We start from the raw sequence: 20,820 nt of genomic DNA, 5'->3' as shown, positions 1-20,820 counted from the left end.
GAGGAAGGGGGCCAAAAGGATCATCAAATCTGACTCCTGGCCCTGCACAGGACACCCCAAATTCCCACTATTTTCCCGAGAGTGTTGTCCAAACATTCCTCGAGCTCTGGGCTGCGCCCACTGCCCTCCTTCTGCACCACATCCTTTTGTGCCAATCCCTCAACCAACACCGTTATTTCTGCACAGGTTTTTTTAAAAGCAGCTTTTAGCTCCAGTGAAAGATCCTGAGTGGACAAGGTCTAAGGAATAAAACTCGGTCTTGTCTCCAAAGGCTGCCCCACACAGCTGCCAGCACGTCTGAAGGGCTTCCATGGAGAGAAAGATGAATTCAGTCCACACACACATATCTGCTCTTCAGCTGCCCCCTTGCCATGGATACATCCAAAAGGAATTTGGGAGTGGAAAGGTGTCACCAGGACCCAGCCTGAGGTTCCCAACTCCAGGCAGAAGCCATGAAAATATCAGGTCATTGTCACAACCGGAGCGTTCCTCCTCAGGCTTCACCTCCTGCCCCCGAATCCTCTGATTTCCCCCAGCCTCCTGAACATTCCAGTGGGGAAAAAACCCAGCTGGGAAACAGGAATCAGCAGGAAGACACACACACACAGAGAACACAACTGGTTTTACTCGATGATTCTTGGAAGTGTGAGGAAATCAAAGCTGGGGCGTGAGGAGGTGCAGAGAGCATTTGCTCCGTGTCCTGCATCGTTTGATGAAAGATTCCCAGTGAATCCCAGCGCTGTGGATCCCTTTTTCCAGTCCCTCCAAGGCTCTGATGGCAGAGGAGGAGGTCAGACCCACACAGGCTACTCACGGAGTGGAGGTTACACATCCTTTCCTCCACGACGCCGCGTCCCGGGCGCGGAGCAGCCCCATCTTCCCAAGGAGTGCCGGCGGATCTCGGAGAATTTAATTACTGGGAACTCCTCACTGCAAGGCAGCTTCAAAGCCCTGAAGAGAGAGAGGGAGTGTAGATACAAAAATGCTGCTAGCGAGGATTTTCTTGCTATTTTCTAAGTCCGTGAGAGACTTTTCTCTCTCACAGAAGAGGTAGCAGAGTTATGTAAACAACCAAACAACTGCAACCTTGAAAAGTCTTGTTTATGGTATGGTAGAAAAATATTTTGACAATGGATGTTTTAGGATTTTAGCCAATCACCCCAAGGGGTGGCTGGTCCTTTGTCCAATTAGACTATGAAGAAAAAAGTCTATAAAAGAGTTTGTAAAATAATTGAATCAATCAATCTTGCTACACAAGGGAGAATATCCTGGTGATGCACAGAAACCAACCCTGGAACGCTGGAGGGGCTGGTCCAGAGCATCCTGAAGCCCTCAGTGCAGAGAGAACTCATTTATTCCAGAATTCTGTGGAATTACCCCCAGAAATCCGGATTCTCAGATGCTCAGACACGTCACACACACAAGAGGCAACTCTGGAATTTCATTCTCTGCTTTCATTTTTGGTTTGGTTTTGGTTTTTTAGGGGGGTAGGCTGTAAAAATCTGCTGATCACATGTAGCCTCTTCATCGTGAGGCTTTTGTAGTGGATGACCCAACATATGGCAGAGGGAAAAAAAATGGGAGTTAAGGGAAAAAAAAGGGAGGAAAAACGTGCCCCCTCCTGTGATCACTTGGATTTTTGGCTGCTTCGATCACTTGGTGAGAGACAGGGGGAGGAGAAGGGGGAAAGATTGGAATAAAAAACAAAAAAGCTGTGCTGAATTAAATTTCATTTCTAGGTGGTTTTTCAAACAATAAAAAGGAAGCGGTGAGGAGCTGTCAGGTGTGAACTGCAACAAAATAACAACCACAGAGGAGAGAAAAAACGAGAAAAAAACCTGCCCAGAGGTAGAAGATAGTGGAAAAAGGGATCTGTTGGAATAATCCATGAGAGACTGAATGAAGTTGGTGACACAGGGACTTGGCACACAGAATATTTGGTTAAAACATCGTTTTATGAGGTGCAAAGTTTAACACTTGCCAAAGCTTTGAGGCAGGGGTCGAGCCCTCACCTGCATGGGTGGGCAGGGAGCTGGCCAGGCTAAGGAAATGTATTTTTAGTGACCACAAATGATGCAAATTTGCTTTAATTCCCATCTTTATCAGTGATATTGCTGTTAGGGATGGACTCTCTTAGAGAAAAAAATCAAATCTCTTCAGTTCTTTCTCCTGGACTCCACCTGAAAACTCAAGTGGCCCCTTCAGCACCCAAAGAACCACGGAGGTGTTGATTTAAACCAGCTCAGGAATTCCCACATCTCCCCTGGGCTGGGCTCATTCCCTCCCAAATCCCAGGACATGGAAAGGCACTTCTGGAAACCCTGAGCTAAACAAAGGATTGATTTGGTCTCTTCTTTCCAAGTTGGAAACATCCCTTTCCCACCTTTTTCCCTCCCCGAGCTTTTTTTCTCCTCTTTCCTCTTAATTTTTCTCCTCAGGTCTGGATAGAAAAGCCGTGGAATTTTGTTTTAGGATCCTGTTTAGCCTCGGTGAGACCAAGTGGCAGAAATTCCAGACACTGTGGTAACATTGACAGCCTTCATTTACATAAAAGAATACTAATTATGTTGTATCATCAACATCTGTGATTCTGCTCACTGCCATATGCGACAGTGTGAGGAATTTAACCCTTGAGCCTCCCCAGCACATGAGATTTGTACTTTTGAAACGGAAAATGGGCTTTAAAGACACAATTTTCCAGGGATTCATCAAACAGCTGGTTGCTCACGGGCTCTGTGAAGTCTCAGCACACGAAATTTTCAAAAACCACAGAATTTATCCTCAATTTCCAAGGAGGAAGAGCTGCTGGGTTCAGCTGGGTACCAGGCTCCCAGGAAATCAATCCCAGAGCAGATCCAGGGCATTAAGGAATCCTGTTTGACAATGCAGGAGGCTGGGAGGAGATCAATCAGCAGCCTTTTGTCAACTGCTTTGGCTTTTCCTGTGCTGGAACAGGAGATTTCCTGCTTGGAAAAGGAAAGAGATTCCAAACACCTCTGTCAGCTGACAAAGCAGCTTTGTTATGTCTAAATCCAGTCATTCTCAGCACAAAAGCACCTTTGATGCTGCATTTGATATCCCTCACCTGGTTCTCTTTAGGCATCCACAGATAATTCCCTTGCAAATCCAAGCCCTAATTCCATGTACATCTGAAACTTGGGAAGAAATTGTGTTTCTTTTAACCCCAAACCACTTGAATGAGAGCTTTTTCCTCGAAAGTGAGGCTTCTCCACCCACCACGCTCCAGAGCTGTTCTTCACATTCAAGATTTCTCTTGCTGACTCATATTTTTGACTCTTTCCATGAAAAAAAAAAAAAAAAAAAAAGGATTGGAATCAGCTCTCACATGTTCCAAAGGCAGCTGGAGCAGCTGCGGGTCCAGCCCTGCATCCCCCACGCACCAGAGAGCGAAATAAATCCCTGGAAACGCTGGCACATGACTGAGGAGAGAAGTTTTCTTCTCTTTCCCACGTGTACACAAACAATTTGCCACCATCTCCTCCCAGGAACAGAGAGCTGCAGCTCCCAGCGGGAATGACAGGGCTGGGATTAAAGGAGAGCAGGATCAGAGTCAGAACCTGGCACGAGGTGGGGGGGAAAAACAAACCTTGCAGAGATCACAGGGCTGGAGCTGCTTCAGAGATCCCAAATTGCTGCGGTGGATGGGATGAGCCGTGAGCAACGCCAGGATTTAAGGATGGGGAATGAGCACCTTGGATTTTAAAAGCCTTGGAAACAAACACTCAGAGCTCTGCTCTTTGCAATTATCACGTTTAACTCTTGGGTTTGCAGTTTGGTTTTTTTCCCTTCCCATAAAAGCTGATGTCATTTCAAGGAATCTCTGTAAAATTCTCCTTTCTCACCTACTTTGATCTTTTCCAGAGAAGGGCTGGGGAAGGAAAAGAGGGAGAAGGACAATACACTAAAGATGAGCAAAACTGAAATAAAATAACAGGGAATAAAAGGAAAATAGAGGTATTAGTTCAGCTAGTAACATTTTAGAGACTACTTGAAAACTTCTCACCTTGTAAATCACTTAAACACCGGGGCAAACCCCACTTTCTTTCCTTGCATGGCTCATAATCCTGGAAAAAACTCATGGCAAGATCCTCTAACAGCTCCCAGAACCAAATGCAGCAGAAACAATTTGGCTGCTGACCCCTAAAAGAGTGTTACAAGAAACCACACGAGTTCATTCTGCTCCTTTGTGCCATTGTTGCACATTTGGAACCTGATTAAAGCCATCTGCAGGCATCTGTTGACAGCAGCTACTTTCTTTTTCTAAATAAATCTGCAAGAAGCCAAAAGAACCAGTCCAGGGGCCAGGAGCGGTGCTGGATGTTCGACCTTGGAATGATGCTTCTTTTATTTGTCCAAGAGGTGATTCCAGAATAAATAAAGAGTCCAACTCCTGGAAATCATCTGCCAGGACAGGTGGGAAGCTCAGATTGAAGGATTCTTTCACTCATTCCCGCATCCCTCTCCTGGGAATGGCAGAAGTGAAGCAGGGCAGCACCGGGAACTGCTGCCACATTAAATAAAGCACATTTGCCTTTTATTTTTAATCTTTTTTTTTGCAGCACTGTAGGAGGAAAAAAAAAAAAAAATCCTTGGATATTCTCGGTTTCCATCCAAAGCACATAAGGAATATACAGAGTTTGGTCAAATCACAGTGACAGGGCAAGGGGGATGGCTTCAAACTGGAAGAAGGAAGGTTTAGGTTGGATATTGGGAAGAAATTCTTCCCTGGGAGGGTGGGGAGGGGCTGGGATGGAATTCCCAGAGAAGCTGTGGCTGCCTCATCCCTGGAAGTGTCCAAGGCCAGCTTGGAGCAGCCTGGGATGGTGGAAAGCGTCCTTGTCCTGGATGAGCTTTAAGATCCCTTCCCCAAACCATTCTGGAATTCTGGGGTCCTATGAAATAGGTTTAGAAATCTCAGGTGCAAACCCCAAGCACTTCCCACTCTGCCACCTCAAGGAACCCCTTTTTCTGTGGAACTCTCCAATTCCTGCTGCAAACACTCAAAAAAGGAAATATGGGGGTATCAGCGAGATCTCCAAGAATTCCATACAACTCCAAGAATTCCATACGACGACTCCAGAACGTTCTTGCCCTGATTGTTGTAACCTCCCTGTTTGTGAGGCACCAATTCCTGAACCACATGTGTAACACAAACTTGTAATCCGAGCTGCACAGAAAATGGGGAACAAAATCCTGCTCCACCATCCACGGTCCAGTTCTGGCAGGAGCCCTCCCAGGAGGCAGCCCCAGCAAAATCCTTTGCTTCTGGAATTCCAGAATCACTGAGGTTGGAAAGATCTCCAGGATCATCAACCTGTGCTTGATCCTCACCCATCCACATTCCTTGGATACCTCCAGGGATGGGGATTCCAAACCTCCCTGGGCAGCTCCTTCCAATTCCTGACCGCCCTTTCCATGGAGAAATTCCTCTGGAATTCTTCCCTGCTTCTCAAAGACACCAGAAATGACAATTTTTCAAGGGAAAACCCCTTCATGTAATAGATATTCTGTTAGAAAATAGGAATTGCTGCTCCAAGGAAGGAGCATCACCACCATTCCCCCCCCCGCCCCCTCTCCTTAGAGACCCTCGTGGGCCACAATTACTCACCCAGAGCATGGAAAATACCCAGGAAAAGAAGCACAAAGCTCATTTTCCTTCTCTTTCTCCAAAAATCCAGCAGGGTTTCTCCCTTTACTCCTCTCCTTCAAGCCCTGCTGGGTTCAGACTTTCAAATTCCATCCCTGAGGAGCAACAATGGCCAGGGAGATTCTTCCAGGGAGATTTTTCCAGGGAGACTTTTCCAATTTTTCTGGAGCTCTTTTCCTGAGAACTGTCAGCTTCCTATCCCACAACTGCTGCCTTCCCTCTCTCCAGGATGGCACAACAGCCAAATTATAGGCAAATTAACGAGGAAAAAAGAGGAAGACACAGAGGAAGACAAATCCTCCACCTGGATCTCACCAAATCCTGAGAATTCCCAACCTTCCCATGCCAGGAGGGAGGTCAGGATCCTACAGGAGCCAAGGAAGAGCTTCCTGCTGGATTCAGGCACTGGAGGACTCCACAGCCCACCCAGCTGTTCCAAACTCCAGCTCTGGGCACAAGGGAGCTTGAGGAAAATGGGATTTTCCTGCCAACTTCGCCAGCAAGTTCAGGTTTATGAACCCCTCTCAGTTAATTCCAACTCTGGAAGTGTTAAACTCTTCCTGGGAGTTTCCAAAATCCCTTCTAGGCTCCAACATGGAATTCTCAGGAATCAGTTTTCAAAGAAATACTGAAAAAACCCAACCAACCCCCCCCCAAAAAAAAAGAATCAAACAACCCAAAGCACTCGGATCAGGAAAATCCTATTCCCTGCACTGGCAGCATTCCTTGGGGGCACAAACAGGATTTCTGCAGGATTTGGTTCTCTGGATTCTGTCAGGAAGCTGAAGTTGCTGGATTTTGGCCCATCTTTGACTTTAGAGCACAACAAATATACAAATAAAGCATTTTTCAAGTCCAACCTCCAAATCAACCAAACTGCTCAAGATAAATGAAGTACTCAGGGAATGGAGCCCCAGGGAAGGAGCAAGGATGGAAAACCTCCCTAAAACTCTGGAATTCTGAGCACTTTAGAAAAAAGCTTTAATGTCTTCAAGACTGCTTTAAATATGACTTGGGGCCTCCTGGAAACTGGAATGTGCCTCACCTACAGTGAAAAGGGAATGAAATATTCCCCACTCCTAAAGTCTGGAATGGATAAAATAACCCGATCCTGCCTTTTTTTTGCTGTTCCCACTCACGGTTCCTGGGGAATTGTTGGAGCTGCACTACCCAAAACCACCTCCCTCTGCTTCCTGGTGAACTCCAAGGAGTCAGAGAAGCCACCAAACTCCTTTGGGGTTGGCTGGGAGAGAAATTTATGACTCCACCAAAAGACTTGGCATCTTGCAAGAGCTGGAATTCCAGCTCCACACAAAGGGCTGCACATGTGTCTTCTATCCAACATTCCTTCCCGATGAAGATCCCTGGGAATGGAGCAGCGGTTCAGGGTTTGGAAATAATCATGGAGAGGCAAAGAGGAGTTAAATCCTTCAGTCCACGAAGGGATGAGCTGCTCTGTGTCTGCACTGCCATGCAAATGCAGCCACGCCAGTTAAAACGTGGAAGTTTTTCAAGTTTCAAGTATTTTAAAGATGAAATTTGAATATTCTTATTGAGCCGAGCTCAGTTTCTCATCTAAGAGATGAATAAAAGTGATTAAAACCTCAAGTACCTCTATTTTTAATTTGCACCTCTTGACTTTAGCTTTAGGACTCTCAATTTCCAGGTGAAATATTGTCTGTTCTTTAGGGTCACTGAAAACAAACGAACAAACAAGATCCATGTCCTACAGATCCCTGAAAATGTGGGAATTACTATTTAATGGCCCCAGATGTTAAAAAGCATCATTAAAATGCTATTTATGTCTTAGTTCACAGCTTTCTAGAAGTCAATTTCTCTATTTACTCCAGCACATAAAAACCCTTCTCCCCTTTCTTTCCACAGGCGTCCAGGTTTTATTTTTGGGATGGCTTTTGAAAGTGTCAATAAGCTGGGAAACGCGATCCCAACACAGATCTGGGCATCGAAACAATTCCTGAACAACTGCAGTTCTCCTGAACCAGCCCAAAGGGAAGGAACTCGCAGCAATTCCCTGCCTCTTCCACCTGGAGAAGCCTGAAGCAGTTACAGCAAACACACACAATCGGAATCATCAGCCCGGAGCAGGAAGAAGAACGGAATTAGGACCAGCTGAGAGTTGATTCTGTCTGACAGAAAGTTCTAATTTCACTTTACAACCAGCTTGGCACAACTTGGGAATTCCCAAAGGATTCTGGGTCTACAGGGGCGACAACAGCAGAGGGTGATGTCCCATGTCCTGAGGTTTTCCACCCAAACATCCCTCCTGAACAGCTCAGCTGGAGCAGGCAGGGGAGGAGCTTTAATGGCACAGAATCAGTGGCACTGACTCCAAATCCATGGGAAATTCACTTTTTTTCGTGCCCCCCATCCCCGAACTGTCGGGATTCACACCAAACCCAGCATCTTTGCTTCCCTTCACGCTTCCCACTGCGCAGGGATCCTGCTCCAGGGACAGAGGCACAGGCAGGGATCTGGGCCCATGGAATAATTAACCAGGCACAGGTTAAACCAAATCATCCCAACGTGACAAAGCAGGAGCAGAGATCAGCAGCCTTGCCCTCGGATTCCCACTTTCCCTGCCTTATCATTCCTTTTAATCATAGCCAGCCACACAAATCCCTACGTTTTTCCAGTCTGCAGGAAGCGTTTTTGCTTTTTCCCCACGCTCTTTAACCATTATTATCCCACTCAGCACATCCCATTTATCACCAATCGGCAGGAAAACAACACATCCAGTGAGTTGAGGTTCACAGCAACAGTTCATAGATTATGTATTAAAAAATACCAAAAATCACCCACTCAGCCTTTTCACAGGGAAAATCCTACTCCAATCCCACCCAGCTTCCCAATAACAACAACAAAATCCAACATCATTTTGGACCTGATCACCTTAAAGGTCTTTTCCAGCTTCACTGATTCCATGACTGCAAAGGCAGAGCCGGTTACATTCTGACCTCGAGCACCTTCAGAATTCCCAAACCTGATTTAATTCTGTATCAAAACCCAGGGAATGGCAATAAAACAAACCCCAAACCCCTCCGTGGCACAGGGATGAGGGGAAGTTTGGCAGCTCCGGCACCTCGGGGTCCTCTCGCTGCCGCAGGGATCCACGAGCAGCCGCGGGATTCGGCAGCGGAATCCCAGCCTCTTCCAGGATCTCTTTGTGACAGACACAAAGAGGGATTACGGCACGGAGTGAACACTTGCTAAGTTCTGGGGAGTCCTCTGCTGTTCTTTTCGGAACACAATTCACATCCATCCTGGCGAAATCTCCGCCGGCCTAGGAACGAACCCATCCCGGCGGAGGCGGGAGCGGATCCGGGAGCCATCGGTCACGCCGAGGTGTCAGAGCCATCTCCGAGGCAATAAAGCACCAGCCAAGCCCAGCAGGCTGTGCCTTATTATCTCCCCAGCCAGAATGAACAGGCAAAGAGCATTGAAGAGAAGGGCACAATTCCACAGGCTGGGCTCGGAGCAGGGAAGGTGCCTCCGATGCGTTTGGGATCCCCAGACAAAAATAACGCTGTGTTCCAGCAGCCCTCTCCAGCATTTGCTTTTCCTTCGCTTGCCAATCAATTATTAGGGGTTTTTTTTAACCCCAAACGAGCGAGGCAGAGCAGCAGAAAATTTTCTGGGGGTTTTATAAATGCCATAAAAGGGAGTAAATCGCGGTGATTTCTCCAATTTATCCAAGCGCAGCGAGGACTTCGGGGTTTTATTTGTCTGACCAACAAACCCCAAGGTGCTCGGTGGTATTTATGTCCAGCATCTCTAAGAATTCCCACATTCCCATATGGAGAGTGCTGCTGTGTCCCCAGCTCTGGAAATAGCAAATCTCTGAGCCCTCCACTCAGACCCTGGGGCTCGACCAAGGGCTTCTGTGTTTTCTTGCCAACAAAGAATTAAGGGATTTACACATCCTCTTCCCCTGCTCAGCTGCTGGGCCTGTTTTGTGTTGGGAAAAGCGAATCTATCCAGCAATCCCTGCTCTTCCTCAGTGTCCAAACAGGGACCTGGAGCGGCATAAATAAAACTAAGATTTGTGTTTGCAGCCCCAGCCTCACCCAAGGTTTGTGCCTCTATTTTCTGCTACGAAAGGAAGAATTTCATTTGCTCAAATCTACCTTTCCCCCCCCCCATTTCCTGATGGAATTATTCCTGATTTGCATATTAAGAATCCTGTTCTGGCTGAAATCTTTTTTTTTTCCTCCTGAATTACAGGCAGGATCTGAGTGGTGCCTTTGTCCTCCCCACAAGCCGAGGTCGGAAGCAGGACCCCGATTTGTGAACTCTCAGGTTGTTAATCTTCCTTAAGAACTGCAGATCAACCCAGGCCCCTTTCTGCAGCATCTGTTATTTTAATAAATTATCCTCCCAAGAGGTTAAAGTTCATCCCTTCAATTTGTCCTGAGATGAAACAACAACAGGACAAGGAGAGCAAGGAGGGAGAGGTGAATTTGGGTTTGATGCCACGAAAAGCCGTCCCTAAACCCTTCCAACTTGAGGATAAACAGGATATCTCCTCCCTTATTCACTGACTCATTTCCACATTGTCCAAACCAGCAGGTTCCAACCATCCTGGGAAGTGCAGGAAAAGAGCAGTGCAAATTCCAAAGGAGATTTTTTTTTTTTTCCCCTCCCCCTTTGAAAGCCACTTGCTGTTTCCACCCTCTATCATGAATATTTGATTTCCTCAAAATAAACTCTGGTGAGCAGGATCTTCATCCCTGCTCTGATTCAGGTGAATTAACTATTCTTAGTTAAATAGATTTGTTTCTAGTCTTAGTCTGATGACAGATTAACTCCTGACTGGTCGGATTATGGATTTACCTCTGGAACTAAATCACTTTTGAATCTGAGTTATAGCTATTAGTTCTTTATAGCTCAGCTGAACAGCTTTTAGTGCCTCCTTTGTGTTTTTGAAAGAATGATTAAACATCATTAAATCCAAGCTCAGGGCTCTTTCTCACAACTCCAGGGAATAAACAGCTGATTTAAGGGGGTTTTTTAAAGAATAGCAGTTTTACACAGATTTTTTTCAGCATAATTAATGCCATCCTAAGTCTAGAATGGTTGTCCTTAAAATGAAAACAAGTTTTTCGTGCTTGTGTGGTTTTAAAGGACATAACCCCCACTTTGTCCTCCTCACAACTCTCTGGATCAACCTGCTCTTCCCACATGGTATTCCCATTATTTTTCTCCATCTGCAGAAGACACAAAAAACCCACAAAATCACAGAATATCCGGAGCTGGAAGAGATCCACCAAAATCATGGAAGTCCAAATCCTGACTTCTACACAGCAACCAGCAGACATTAAAACATGGTTTGCTCTTAAATGAAACATGAAATATTCCAACTATGACACCAGAAACGTCCCTGCCACCAGAAGAAGCAGCCACTAAGAGGAACCTCAATAACAAAAAGAAACCCACCTGTAACTGCCATGGAAAGTCACTGGATGGGAGAGCTGGAGCACGGATGCTGAAATCCAGGATTTCGGCTCCCTCATCCCAAATCAAGGGGTTTTTATTTAACACAGCCCAAATTTTGGTGAATTCATCTTGAAGCAGCCCTCTGAGCCAGCCACGACCTCTGAATGATTTAATTTCTCACTGTTAATGACTTGAAAACCCCTTAAACATCCAGTTCCACCAACACCCCTACAGACACATGCACACACCCAAACAGATACCCATATATATATATATAAAAATACATCCCTGGATTTGTGTAACTCAATCCTTACACCCTTCCCTCCACCCAGAAAGCCACAGTGACTATAAACCCAAACACCATTAATCAAAAAAAGCCATAAACTCCTCATTCCATGAGTTACATCTCAGGTGGGGCAGGGGGAGGTTTTCATGCCCAACTTTATTTGCTGAAGTTCAGTGCATGAAGAAATGATCTGGGTCTGGGGGACCCCAGAGCAGAATTTATGAATAAAAATATAATAAGAAGGTAATACTCGAGGTAGGAGTCAGCCACAAATCTCCATCACTTTCTTCATACACACAGCACTTGTTATTGAACCTGCAGCACAAGGCACAGCTCTAAACCAGCTGAAATTCCTGGATAAAGTCAATCCCAGCACCAGGCAAGAGCTGGAATGGGTCCAGCACATCCAAAGAAAGGATTTACAAGAGCAAAGAGTGGCAGGACAAGGGGGGATGGATTTAAACTGATAGGGAGCAGGTTTAGATTGGATATTAGAGGAAAATTCCTCCGTTCGAGGGTGGGGAAGCCCGGGCACAGGGAGTTGTGGCTGCCCCATCCCTGGAAGTGCCCAAGGCCACGTTGGAGCACCCAGGGATGGTGGAAGGTGTCCCTGCCCATGGCAGGGGTGGCACTGTTTGAGCTTTAAGGTCCCTCCCAACCCAAACTATTCTGGGATTTAGCACAAAGCCCAGTTTTGTCAGGAACTTACTGGAATGGAGTCAGGCTCAGAGAAACCGATCCCTGTCAGGGGAAAAAAAAAAAAATGGGAACAAAGCCCCAGCAGTGCAGAACCCACAAGGCAGCACTGAGTGCTCTCCTCAGGACACTTTTAGGATTTCCAGCTAAAAGCCACTTATCACTTCACCACCCCACCCTGCCCAGCTCCTTCCACACCGCTTTTATTTCAACTCCAAACCCTCCAATTGTCTTCGGAAGCTTTTCAAAGCCTGGGAGAGAGGGGCAGAATGTAATTAGAGGACAGTATTTCTTCATCAAATCTAAAGCCGCCCACTGAAAGCGAGTGGGAAAATCCGGTCCCAAGGCAGCGCTGCCTCCATGGAGGGGATGGATTTGCTTTTCACAGGGAATAAGGGATGGGAGCCGTGGTCACCGTTCCTTAATCAGCTCAGCTGATCCCCTATAGAACATCTCAATGCAGGGACACAGCTGTGGCCCATAACTCTTGGCTTGATCTTCCATGCTTTGCCTGAAAAGCCTGAAAAGGGCAGAAATGCACTAAAGCTTTGCTCCAGTAAATTGGTCCTTTGAAAAAAAAACAACCCAACCCCATCCCTGGCTGCACGCAGAGGGGGGGGAAAACAGCTCCTTTTTTTCAGTGCCCACGGTTAGGGGTTGAGTGTGAAAGTTTTTGTGATCTCCATCAGCCCCCAAAACCATTATTTCCTTTTAGAAGCCAAGTTATTTAGCGATTCCAGCCTTCTGTGGGGATTCCCGTGCCTGAGGATGTGCTTTTTCCTTTGGCTTTTCAGTCAGCAAACTCCCAAAAACGCAGAAAAAACACCTCCTTAGTCAGAATCTTTCTTTAAATAGTCCATTTGTCATGACTGACACGTTACACAAGACACATTTCAGAGGAACTTAGAGCTGTCAGATCCCTGGATTCCAGCTCTCTGTCTCCATTTGGAAAAGCAGCTGAAAGCTGAATTACAGAGCCAAGCAGAGACAAGAAAAGTGCGAGCACCGTGGGGAGGAACACGAAAAGCTCCTGGTTTTCAGATATCTTTTACTTCCTCAGTAAAGCTCTTACAAAGCCAGACTTCTCAGTGAATTACAGCATAATTACCTAATTAAAGGAACTCACCTAGCGAGCGTTCTTTCAAAAAAATCCCAAGGTATGTCCCAACAATTTGCCGTTTTCTGAGGGGTTTCGACTGATTTGTCACGAACTGGAGGTGTAACAGCTCACGTGCTTCTCATTATCATCTCGCAAAGCTAAAAGCTCATTAACAACAATTAGGGAAAAAATATAAACTTGGCAGCTTTGTGTTATTTTACGCCTACTTCAGACACTTCTTAACACTGTTGCCAAAAGGGATTTTTTTCCTTTCTCGCCCAGCAGAACAGTGGGTTTTAATCTGCATTTTCCTCAGTACACCAGGATATTAATTACTGCAAGTACACAAATCATCAGCTTCAGCTCACCTAGAAATTCCATCCCAAAGACACTGGCAAAGGGCAGAATCTCACTTCCATTTCTACTTCCTCTCCCCTTTAATCTGTTTTGTTTTCATGGGGTGTTCTGGCTGCTCTGTGCTGGAATTCCCTGGCTCCTGAAGCTGGAATTCCCTGGCTCCTGAGCCACAAAAGCCTCACCTGATCCATCTCTGAGCTAAACTCTCCTAAAACCCCAAAGTGAAGAGCATTTGTGGGCACACAGGGAGACATCAACCAACAGCTGAGATATTCTCAGCTTTAAATGGGATTTTGAAATTATTTCTGTTCAACAATTTGGATTTGCTCAGCACCCTCAGGAGCAAAGACTCGTTAAGGGTTTCACACTAATGAGGATCCTCTTCCTTTTCACTGGCATTGGAGGGGGGCATTTTTCCATACAAGAGCCTGTGGTGAAGGGTTTGGGAAAGGTGAAGGGTTTGGGAAAGGTGAAGGGTTTGGGAACAACAGGCTGCTGAGACAGGAACATCTCCCAAGGTTTCATTCCCCAAAGGGGAAAAAAAAACCCCAGCACCAAACCCAACCCTTGATGAAATATTCAAGCTGAAAACCACAAAGGTTGTTAAACAAAGCAAGAAAACTTCTCATTCTTCCTGGAGAGGATTCCTGCAGAAAAGAAAGGACTGGAGGGGAGGGGGGATCTTTGGAACAACCCCATCTTCCCACTCCTCCTCACCTCAACCACTGCTCCCATAGACAAAGCTTTAGGACAAGTTATTTATTATTTCTCTGTTTATTTATAACAATTTTAAACCAAACCCCTCAGTTTTGTTTTGCCTCAGAGCTGGGGTCAACTTCAGAAAACCTTTCACACTTCCCCAAAGCTAAAAACACTCGGGAAAGAATCCACACTTAACACAGCAGCAGCTGAATTTTACGTTATTCTTGTAGAATTTTGTAGTATTTTGAAGTATTTCCGTTTGTTAACTGTTCTAAATCAATCCATTAACATCTTCTGAGGGCTGAGAAAACACTAAATTTCACTTTATGAGTCCCAGCAGAAGCCCTGTGACGTTGCAGTAGAAAAACAGTTAACGAAGGGAAAAAAGGCCACGAAAAACAGGATCTGAAAGACATTTTCAGTCCTTTCTACTGAATAAACCACTTTTGCTGCTGAGAAAGTGCTTCTTGTCACGTGTTTGGAGGTGCTGAGACAAAACAGGGCTGCTTAAAAATAATAATTAACAAGTGAGCGTGTTTTAGCACTGAGGAAAACAACCTGCAGCGTGTGATGTGGGCAGAGCTGCACCAGCCACAAGAAACTCTCTGCAAAAAAATACACCCAGAGCAGAGACAGAACCTGAATTTGTTTTTTTCTGTCCCCACTGACCAATTGTCACCATGCCCTTCCCAACCCACGAGGCTGACCCCCAATTTCTCCATCCTCACAGGGCCTCCTGTCAAGCCCAGGGTTTTGGACCACATGCAGCCGGAATCTCGGCAGGAATTGGAGCAAGAGATTCCTTCCTAACAATCCTTGGACACACAACAGCCAAACAAATCCCCAGTTTTGGCTTCCTGGCTCTTTTCTAGCCCCTAACCCGTTGCATATGTGACTATTGTCCAAGCCCTGCTCCTGAACAAGCGAAATTCTCTGTAACAAACCCAGCTTGCACAAGACCCAGAATTATTCCACACTGGAAAAAATCTGCCAACTTCAAAACACCCTTTTCTACTCGGAGTCAGCTCGTATTCATCGGGAGAACGACCAGGGGAGGAATAAATGCACATTTATGGTTTGCTGAAAGCTCGGAGACATCAAACGCTGCTCACGCTTGGCACATCATTCCCAAATATTTGCACCCAGCCCGTTCTCAAGGCAATTAAAAACACCAAATAAAACCCCAAACGCTTTTGTTGCTTTCTCCTTTTTGGGTTTTTAAACATCACCCAACCTCTCTGACCCTGGATAAACCACAGCAGCCCCCGAGTGCAGCTGCCCAAGGCAGAGCAGCCAAAATTCGGTGAAAATTCCTCTCGGGGCAGCTCCCAACACTTTACAGCAACACTCATTTAATCCAAGTTTAATCCACATGGCTCCCATCCACAAGGAGTTTTTAATTCACAATTCCACTCATTTATCCCCTCTCATGCTCCAGCTCTTTCTCCCATCCTCATTCCCACATCCCAGCCACGTTTCCTCAGCTCCAGCAGCAGCTCAGCTCTCAGCCCCCTCCCCAACACCTTATTTTTGCTTCCAGCCCCCCCAAACCATCCCTTTTAATCCGCTATTTTCTGCCTTCCCTCCGGATAAAGAACGACTGACTCTATTCCAAAAAAACTCCCGCCGAACTCCATCAGTTTTCCCTGGAACGAGGAATCACCGCCTCATTCCCTGGGCTCCACGAGCATCTTCCCCGAGCATTTTCCCCGAGGCAGCGGCGCGTGAAAGGACCAAATTTTGCATCGTTTCACACCAGACGAGCCCAGCGACTCCAGGCATCTTCCCCTGACTAAAAGCACAGCAAGGAACTCCGCAAAGTAAAGACAACTTCCCACTCTCCCAGCTCCAATATTTCGGGATAACGGGATGCTTTCCCCACGCTGTTCCTCCCCCGGCAGTACCTGGAGCTGTTCTGACACAGGGATCAGGCTCGATCCCTGCGTAACGCGATTAACGGGCGCTTTCCCTAAAATTAGCAGCTTTTCCAGCGCTGAATTCCCGTTTGGAGGGGCTCGGTTATGCCTGATCCGTGATTCCCGTGGCTCCGGGAGCCCTCGTGGTAGGGGGGGGGACCCCCTCGGAGGTTTAAAAAAGGGGGATTTTGAAGCAGTTTTGCTGCCTGGAGCTGACTCTCACCGCCAGCAAACCCAACCCCAAGCCCACCCCCGATCAAGCTCTGCTCTTTCCCCCTCTTGGGGACACAAACCCACGGCTTTTTGGGGTTGTATTTTTTTCTAAAGAAACACAAACCCGCATCGATTTTCCCCGTTTTCGTGCCCTCTCCCCGCTCCACCACGCTCAGCACGGGGGTTTAAAGGGAGTTTTTAAAGGGGTTTTCTCCCCCTCCCACCAAAGCCACGACCCCCAGCACCCCCTCACGGTCCCGGGGAGGGGGGAACGTGTGGGAAGAGGGTCCCGGGCAGGGGGCGATTTGAGGCGGTGGAAGGGGATCTGGGGTTGGTTTAGGAACGGGGTCTTGGGGAGGTTGACGGGGGGGTCTGGGGAGGTGGGAGTCGATCCCGGGGATGAGGGGGGGAATGTGGAGAGGGGAGGATGTTCCCTCAACAAAGGGAAAGTTGCGGAGCCGCCGAGCCCGGCGCGGGGGTCCCGCCCGCACACAAAGGCGGCGACCCCCGTGATGGATGACCGGGGGGGGGGGGGGGGGGGGGGACAAGGGGGCCCCCCTCCCCCCCACAACCGCATCACGGGGGGGGGGTGTCCCTTTGAGGGGGGGGCACCAAAGACCCCTCCTCCCGTCCTCCTCAACCCCCCCATGTCCCCCCACCCGTCTCTCCCTCTCTGTCCCCAGGGGGGGTCGCGTCCCGTGTGTCCCCCCCCTTCACCCCCCCGTCCCCTTTATTTACCGCCATCACCAGCACGCGCGAGCTGTCACCCAGCGCGAGACGCCCCGGCCGGCCACGCCCCCTCCCCGCCCATTGGCCGCCGCGCCCCGCCCCGCTCTTTCATTGGCTGCAGGGCACGTCACTCAACATCAACACCCGCCCCCATCGCCGCCGCTTACGCCAATTGCGTAGCGCGGCACACAGGCTAAGACCGCAGGTACTTACGCTGTTTGCTTAGCGTACGCACCCCGCTGGCGTAGAGTACGCCGCGGCGGGCAGAGCGCTGGCGGGGCGTACGGAGTCTGCGCAGCCGGCAGGGGGCGCTGTTCAATGGGCGCCGGGGGGGGCGGGCGGCGCGGGTTCGAGTCCCGCCCCCGCCCGTGACGTACCGGGCTTTGTGAATCGCGGGGCCGAAGTTCGGTTGAGGCACGGGACGGTAAATAAGGGTGTCTCGGAGACAAAGAGACTCTTAAAGGGGCGGCGCGGGGCCCCCCGAAGGGGTGGCGTGGGGTGGGAGGTACCCCACGGGGGCCCTGAGGTGATGGAAGGTGCTGAGGTGATGGGGGGGGCGCGCCCCACGAGGGTCCCTGAGGTGATGGGGGGACACAAGGGGGAGGCTGTGAGGGCTTTGAGGTGATGCATACCTTGAGATGGAGATCCTGAGGTGATGAGGGGGCACCCTGAGGTGATGGGGGGGCGAAGGGAGTTCTGAGGTTGATGAAAACCGTAAGGTGATGGGGGGGGGGGCACCCCAAATGGTCCCTGAGGTGATGGGAGAGACAAGGGGGGCTCTGAGATTCTGAAGACCCTGAGGGGGCACCCCAAAGGGTCCCTCAGATGATGGGGAGACCAAGGAGGGGGCTATGGGGACTCTGAGTTGATGGGGGGGGGTTATGGGGTCTCTGAGGTGATGGAGACCCTGAGGTGATGAGGGGACACCCCAAAGGGTCTCTGAGGTGATGGGAAGGGTCTAAGGGGGCTGCGGGGCCCTGAGGTGATGGAGAACCTGAGGTGGGGGATCTGAGATAATGGGGGTCACACCCCACATGGCCCCTGAGGTGACAGGGACCCCGAGGTGAGGGTGGCCCGTTTTGACCCCATACCTGCGCTGAAATCCACGCTGGCACAGCTGCAACGAGTCTGCAACGTCTAAGAATTCAAACTGGAGGTGAACGATCCTCACTCTCTTTGTGAGTTTAAAAAAAAAAAAGCCACAGCACAAGAACGGAACAAAAGCCCCAAAAAATCCCCTGGGGTGGCAGAGAGACTCGGGACTGGCTCTGCCACAGAAGCACTTGTGACCCTGATAACATCCCCTAGCTAAATAAATAAATATAAATAATAAACCACGCAGGGGTGAGGCCTCCATTCCCAATATCCCTGTTCCCTCTAGGTCAGGCTTCAATTTAGGGAATGAAACAACATTGACAGAGATTTTGAGAGGTGCAGAAGCAGAGGAAAAAGGATCCATGGTGGAACAGGACCTCAGTGTGGCCACCTCTCCCTCTGAGAAAAACAACCTTCCAAACCATGATTTGACAGGAAAAATGAGGATTTTTTTCAGGGAAAAAGAGTAATTTTGGCCATCAAGAGCCAGAGCCATGTGAGGCAGCTGATTCCCTCATTCCCAGAATGCAGCAACAGGCTTTGCTGGGACATAAAGGACTAAATCTTCTTCATCCTCACGTCTGTGGAAACCCACTGACGTCAAGGGGTTAATTAAAGGCAGAACATGGCTCCAGGGGTCCCTTTTTAGAACTCCAGGAACAGCAGAATGTATTAATAAAAACCCCAGGAATCCCCAGGGATTCCAGCACACACTTCCACGTTTTTTAAGCACGTGAGCAGAGTTTTGCCATCTCTGGTGACGGAGCAGCCTTGGGAATTAACAAAGCATTACCAACATTCACCATGACTAATCTGCTCATTAAGTGGGGTTGGGTTTTTTTTAACCTTAAGGCTTGTAATGGAAAACAGGACAGGGATATATCCCTATAAAACTTAAGTTTGTTTCCCTAAGTTTTCCCAGTTTAACCAGGTGGGACAACAGTGAATTTTCACCACTGAACAGTCCCACACAAGCCATGAACTTGGGGCTAAGAGCTGCAAAAAATTCAGTATATTCAGCATGTTGGAATTGCTACCACACTTAGGGGACGTTGTGCCATTTCTTATGGCTCATTAACCACCTCTTGCTGGGCCCTGTGCTGATTAAATTTATTAAATGCTCACAACTAAAAGCTCGGAGCACTCCAACAGTTAATTAGGTTTGAAGGTATAAATGATAATCAGAGAATCACATTAAAAAAAAAAACAAAAAAACCCCAGTTCTCAGCCAGAAAATCAAGCCACAAATCAGCTTTTCCCCCTTCTTGCTTCAGAAAAAAAAAACGTTTAGGACAAATTATTTCTGTTTTCTTTGCTCTTATGGGCAAGGAACCATCAATATTTTTTCCCTGAGCTGCTTCTTCACAAGGAATCCACTGTCCTGCTTGGAAATCTCCCTTCCCATAACCATCCTTGGAGCTTCTCCACCTGCCCTTTGCATCCAGGGTACATCCCAGCGGGGCTGGAATGCTGGTGCCTTCCCAGGAATATGAAGGAAAAAAATACACTGAAGTGGTATCATTATGTCTTACAATGAATTTTTGGCTCTTATTGCCCAATCCCTCCTTATTCCATTGAATCTTGAAGCCATCAGGATTCCTCAAATGGTGTGCAGGGACAGGACGTTTATTACCAACCTTAAAAACAACGGGATAAAGCAGCTGGAATTCCCTCAGTGCCTGAAAAACCTCCTGCCAGGCTTATTTATTTCTTTTTTTTTCATTTATCCAGAGCCTTCATTGAGAGGCAGCAGATTTGGGCACTCCCATCAGCTACAAAGGGTGAAGGCAAGGTAAGAACGTGCCAGGAACAGCAAAATGCAAGAATTCCTGGATTTTTTCACAGGGAAATGTTTGCTTTGGGGGTATAAAGCTGTTGAACCAAATCCAAGGGAAGACTCTGTAAATAAACAACACAAACATTATGCAGGGACTCCTCCTCCTCCCAAAATCCAGCGTTTTATTGGGATGGAACACAGCAAAACACTGATGCAGATATAAAAAAATACAAATTTACCAGATCTCTCCTGTAGCTGCTTGAAGTCATGGAAGCCCTGCCCTTGCTTTTGGCTGGAATTTCTCTTTTCCCTGTGGATAAACAGCGATTCCCCACACGAACCACTGTTGTCCAAAGAACCACAGAACCGTGGATCCAAGAATCCCAAACCGTGCGGGACAACCAGAAACGCACGAGGCACCGGGAAACTTCGAAATAGGAGAAATCAAGAAGGCAAAAAAAACCCCTGCGGCTGCTTCCCGTGCCACACCCTGGAGGGCCTCTGGATCCAGGCAGCAAACAGGATGCAGTCAAGGAGCTCCAGGGAATCCTCCTCACCTGATGCCAGCCACGGGGACCTGCTGCTGCTTGCGGATCTTGTTGAAGAGCTCCATGTACTGCACCATGGTGTCCCCGGGGCTGTAGGCGCTGTCGTGCTTGGAGCCGAACACCGACGGGATCCCGGGCGTGTGGCTGCCCATGAAGCTCTGCATGAACTCCATCAGCAGGTTCCAGCAGTCGTTGGCGATCACACAGGGGCAGTATTCCACCTGGGGACACAGCCCAGAGCCCTGGAGCTGCCAGGAAGGACAGTATTCCACCTGGGAAC

General features: G+C 48.0%; 1 long non-coding RNA gene across 3 annotated transcripts; it reads right to left on the bottom strand.

Moving 5' to 3' along the window:
• Positions 1-6: 6 nt before the first annotated feature.
• On the bottom strand, positions 7-17,195 carry LOC121672569. 3 transcript variants are annotated; one of them, XR_006018894.1, is made up of 5 exons: positions 17,130-17,173; positions 4,025-4,582; positions 3,402-3,889; positions 3,086-3,296; positions 7-951 (listed from the first exon to the last, which is right to left on the bottom strand). It is a non-coding gene; the product is annotated as an uncharacterized LOC121672569 (long non-coding RNA). The 3 variants fall into 3 exon arrangements; XR_006018895.1 differs by having other exon boundaries at positions 3,608-3,889; XR_006018896.1 differs by lacking the exon at positions 4,025-4,582 and having other exon boundaries at positions 17,130-17,195.
• Between the last annotated feature and the right edge of the window lie 3,625 nt (positions 17,196-20,820).

The sequence above is a fragment of the Corvus kubaryi genome, unplaced genomic scaffold (assembly GCF_017639235.1).
Source record: "Corvus kubaryi isolate FWS band 111438036 unplaced genomic scaffold, C.kubaryi_AGA036_p1.0 62765, whole genome shotgun sequence".
NCBI classification, from domain to species: Eukaryota; Metazoa; Chordata; class Aves; order Passeriformes; family Corvidae; genus Corvus; species Corvus kubaryi.
The sequence above is the reverse complement of the archived record's forward strand: the minus strand, read 5'-3'. Positions and strand labels throughout refer to the sequence as shown.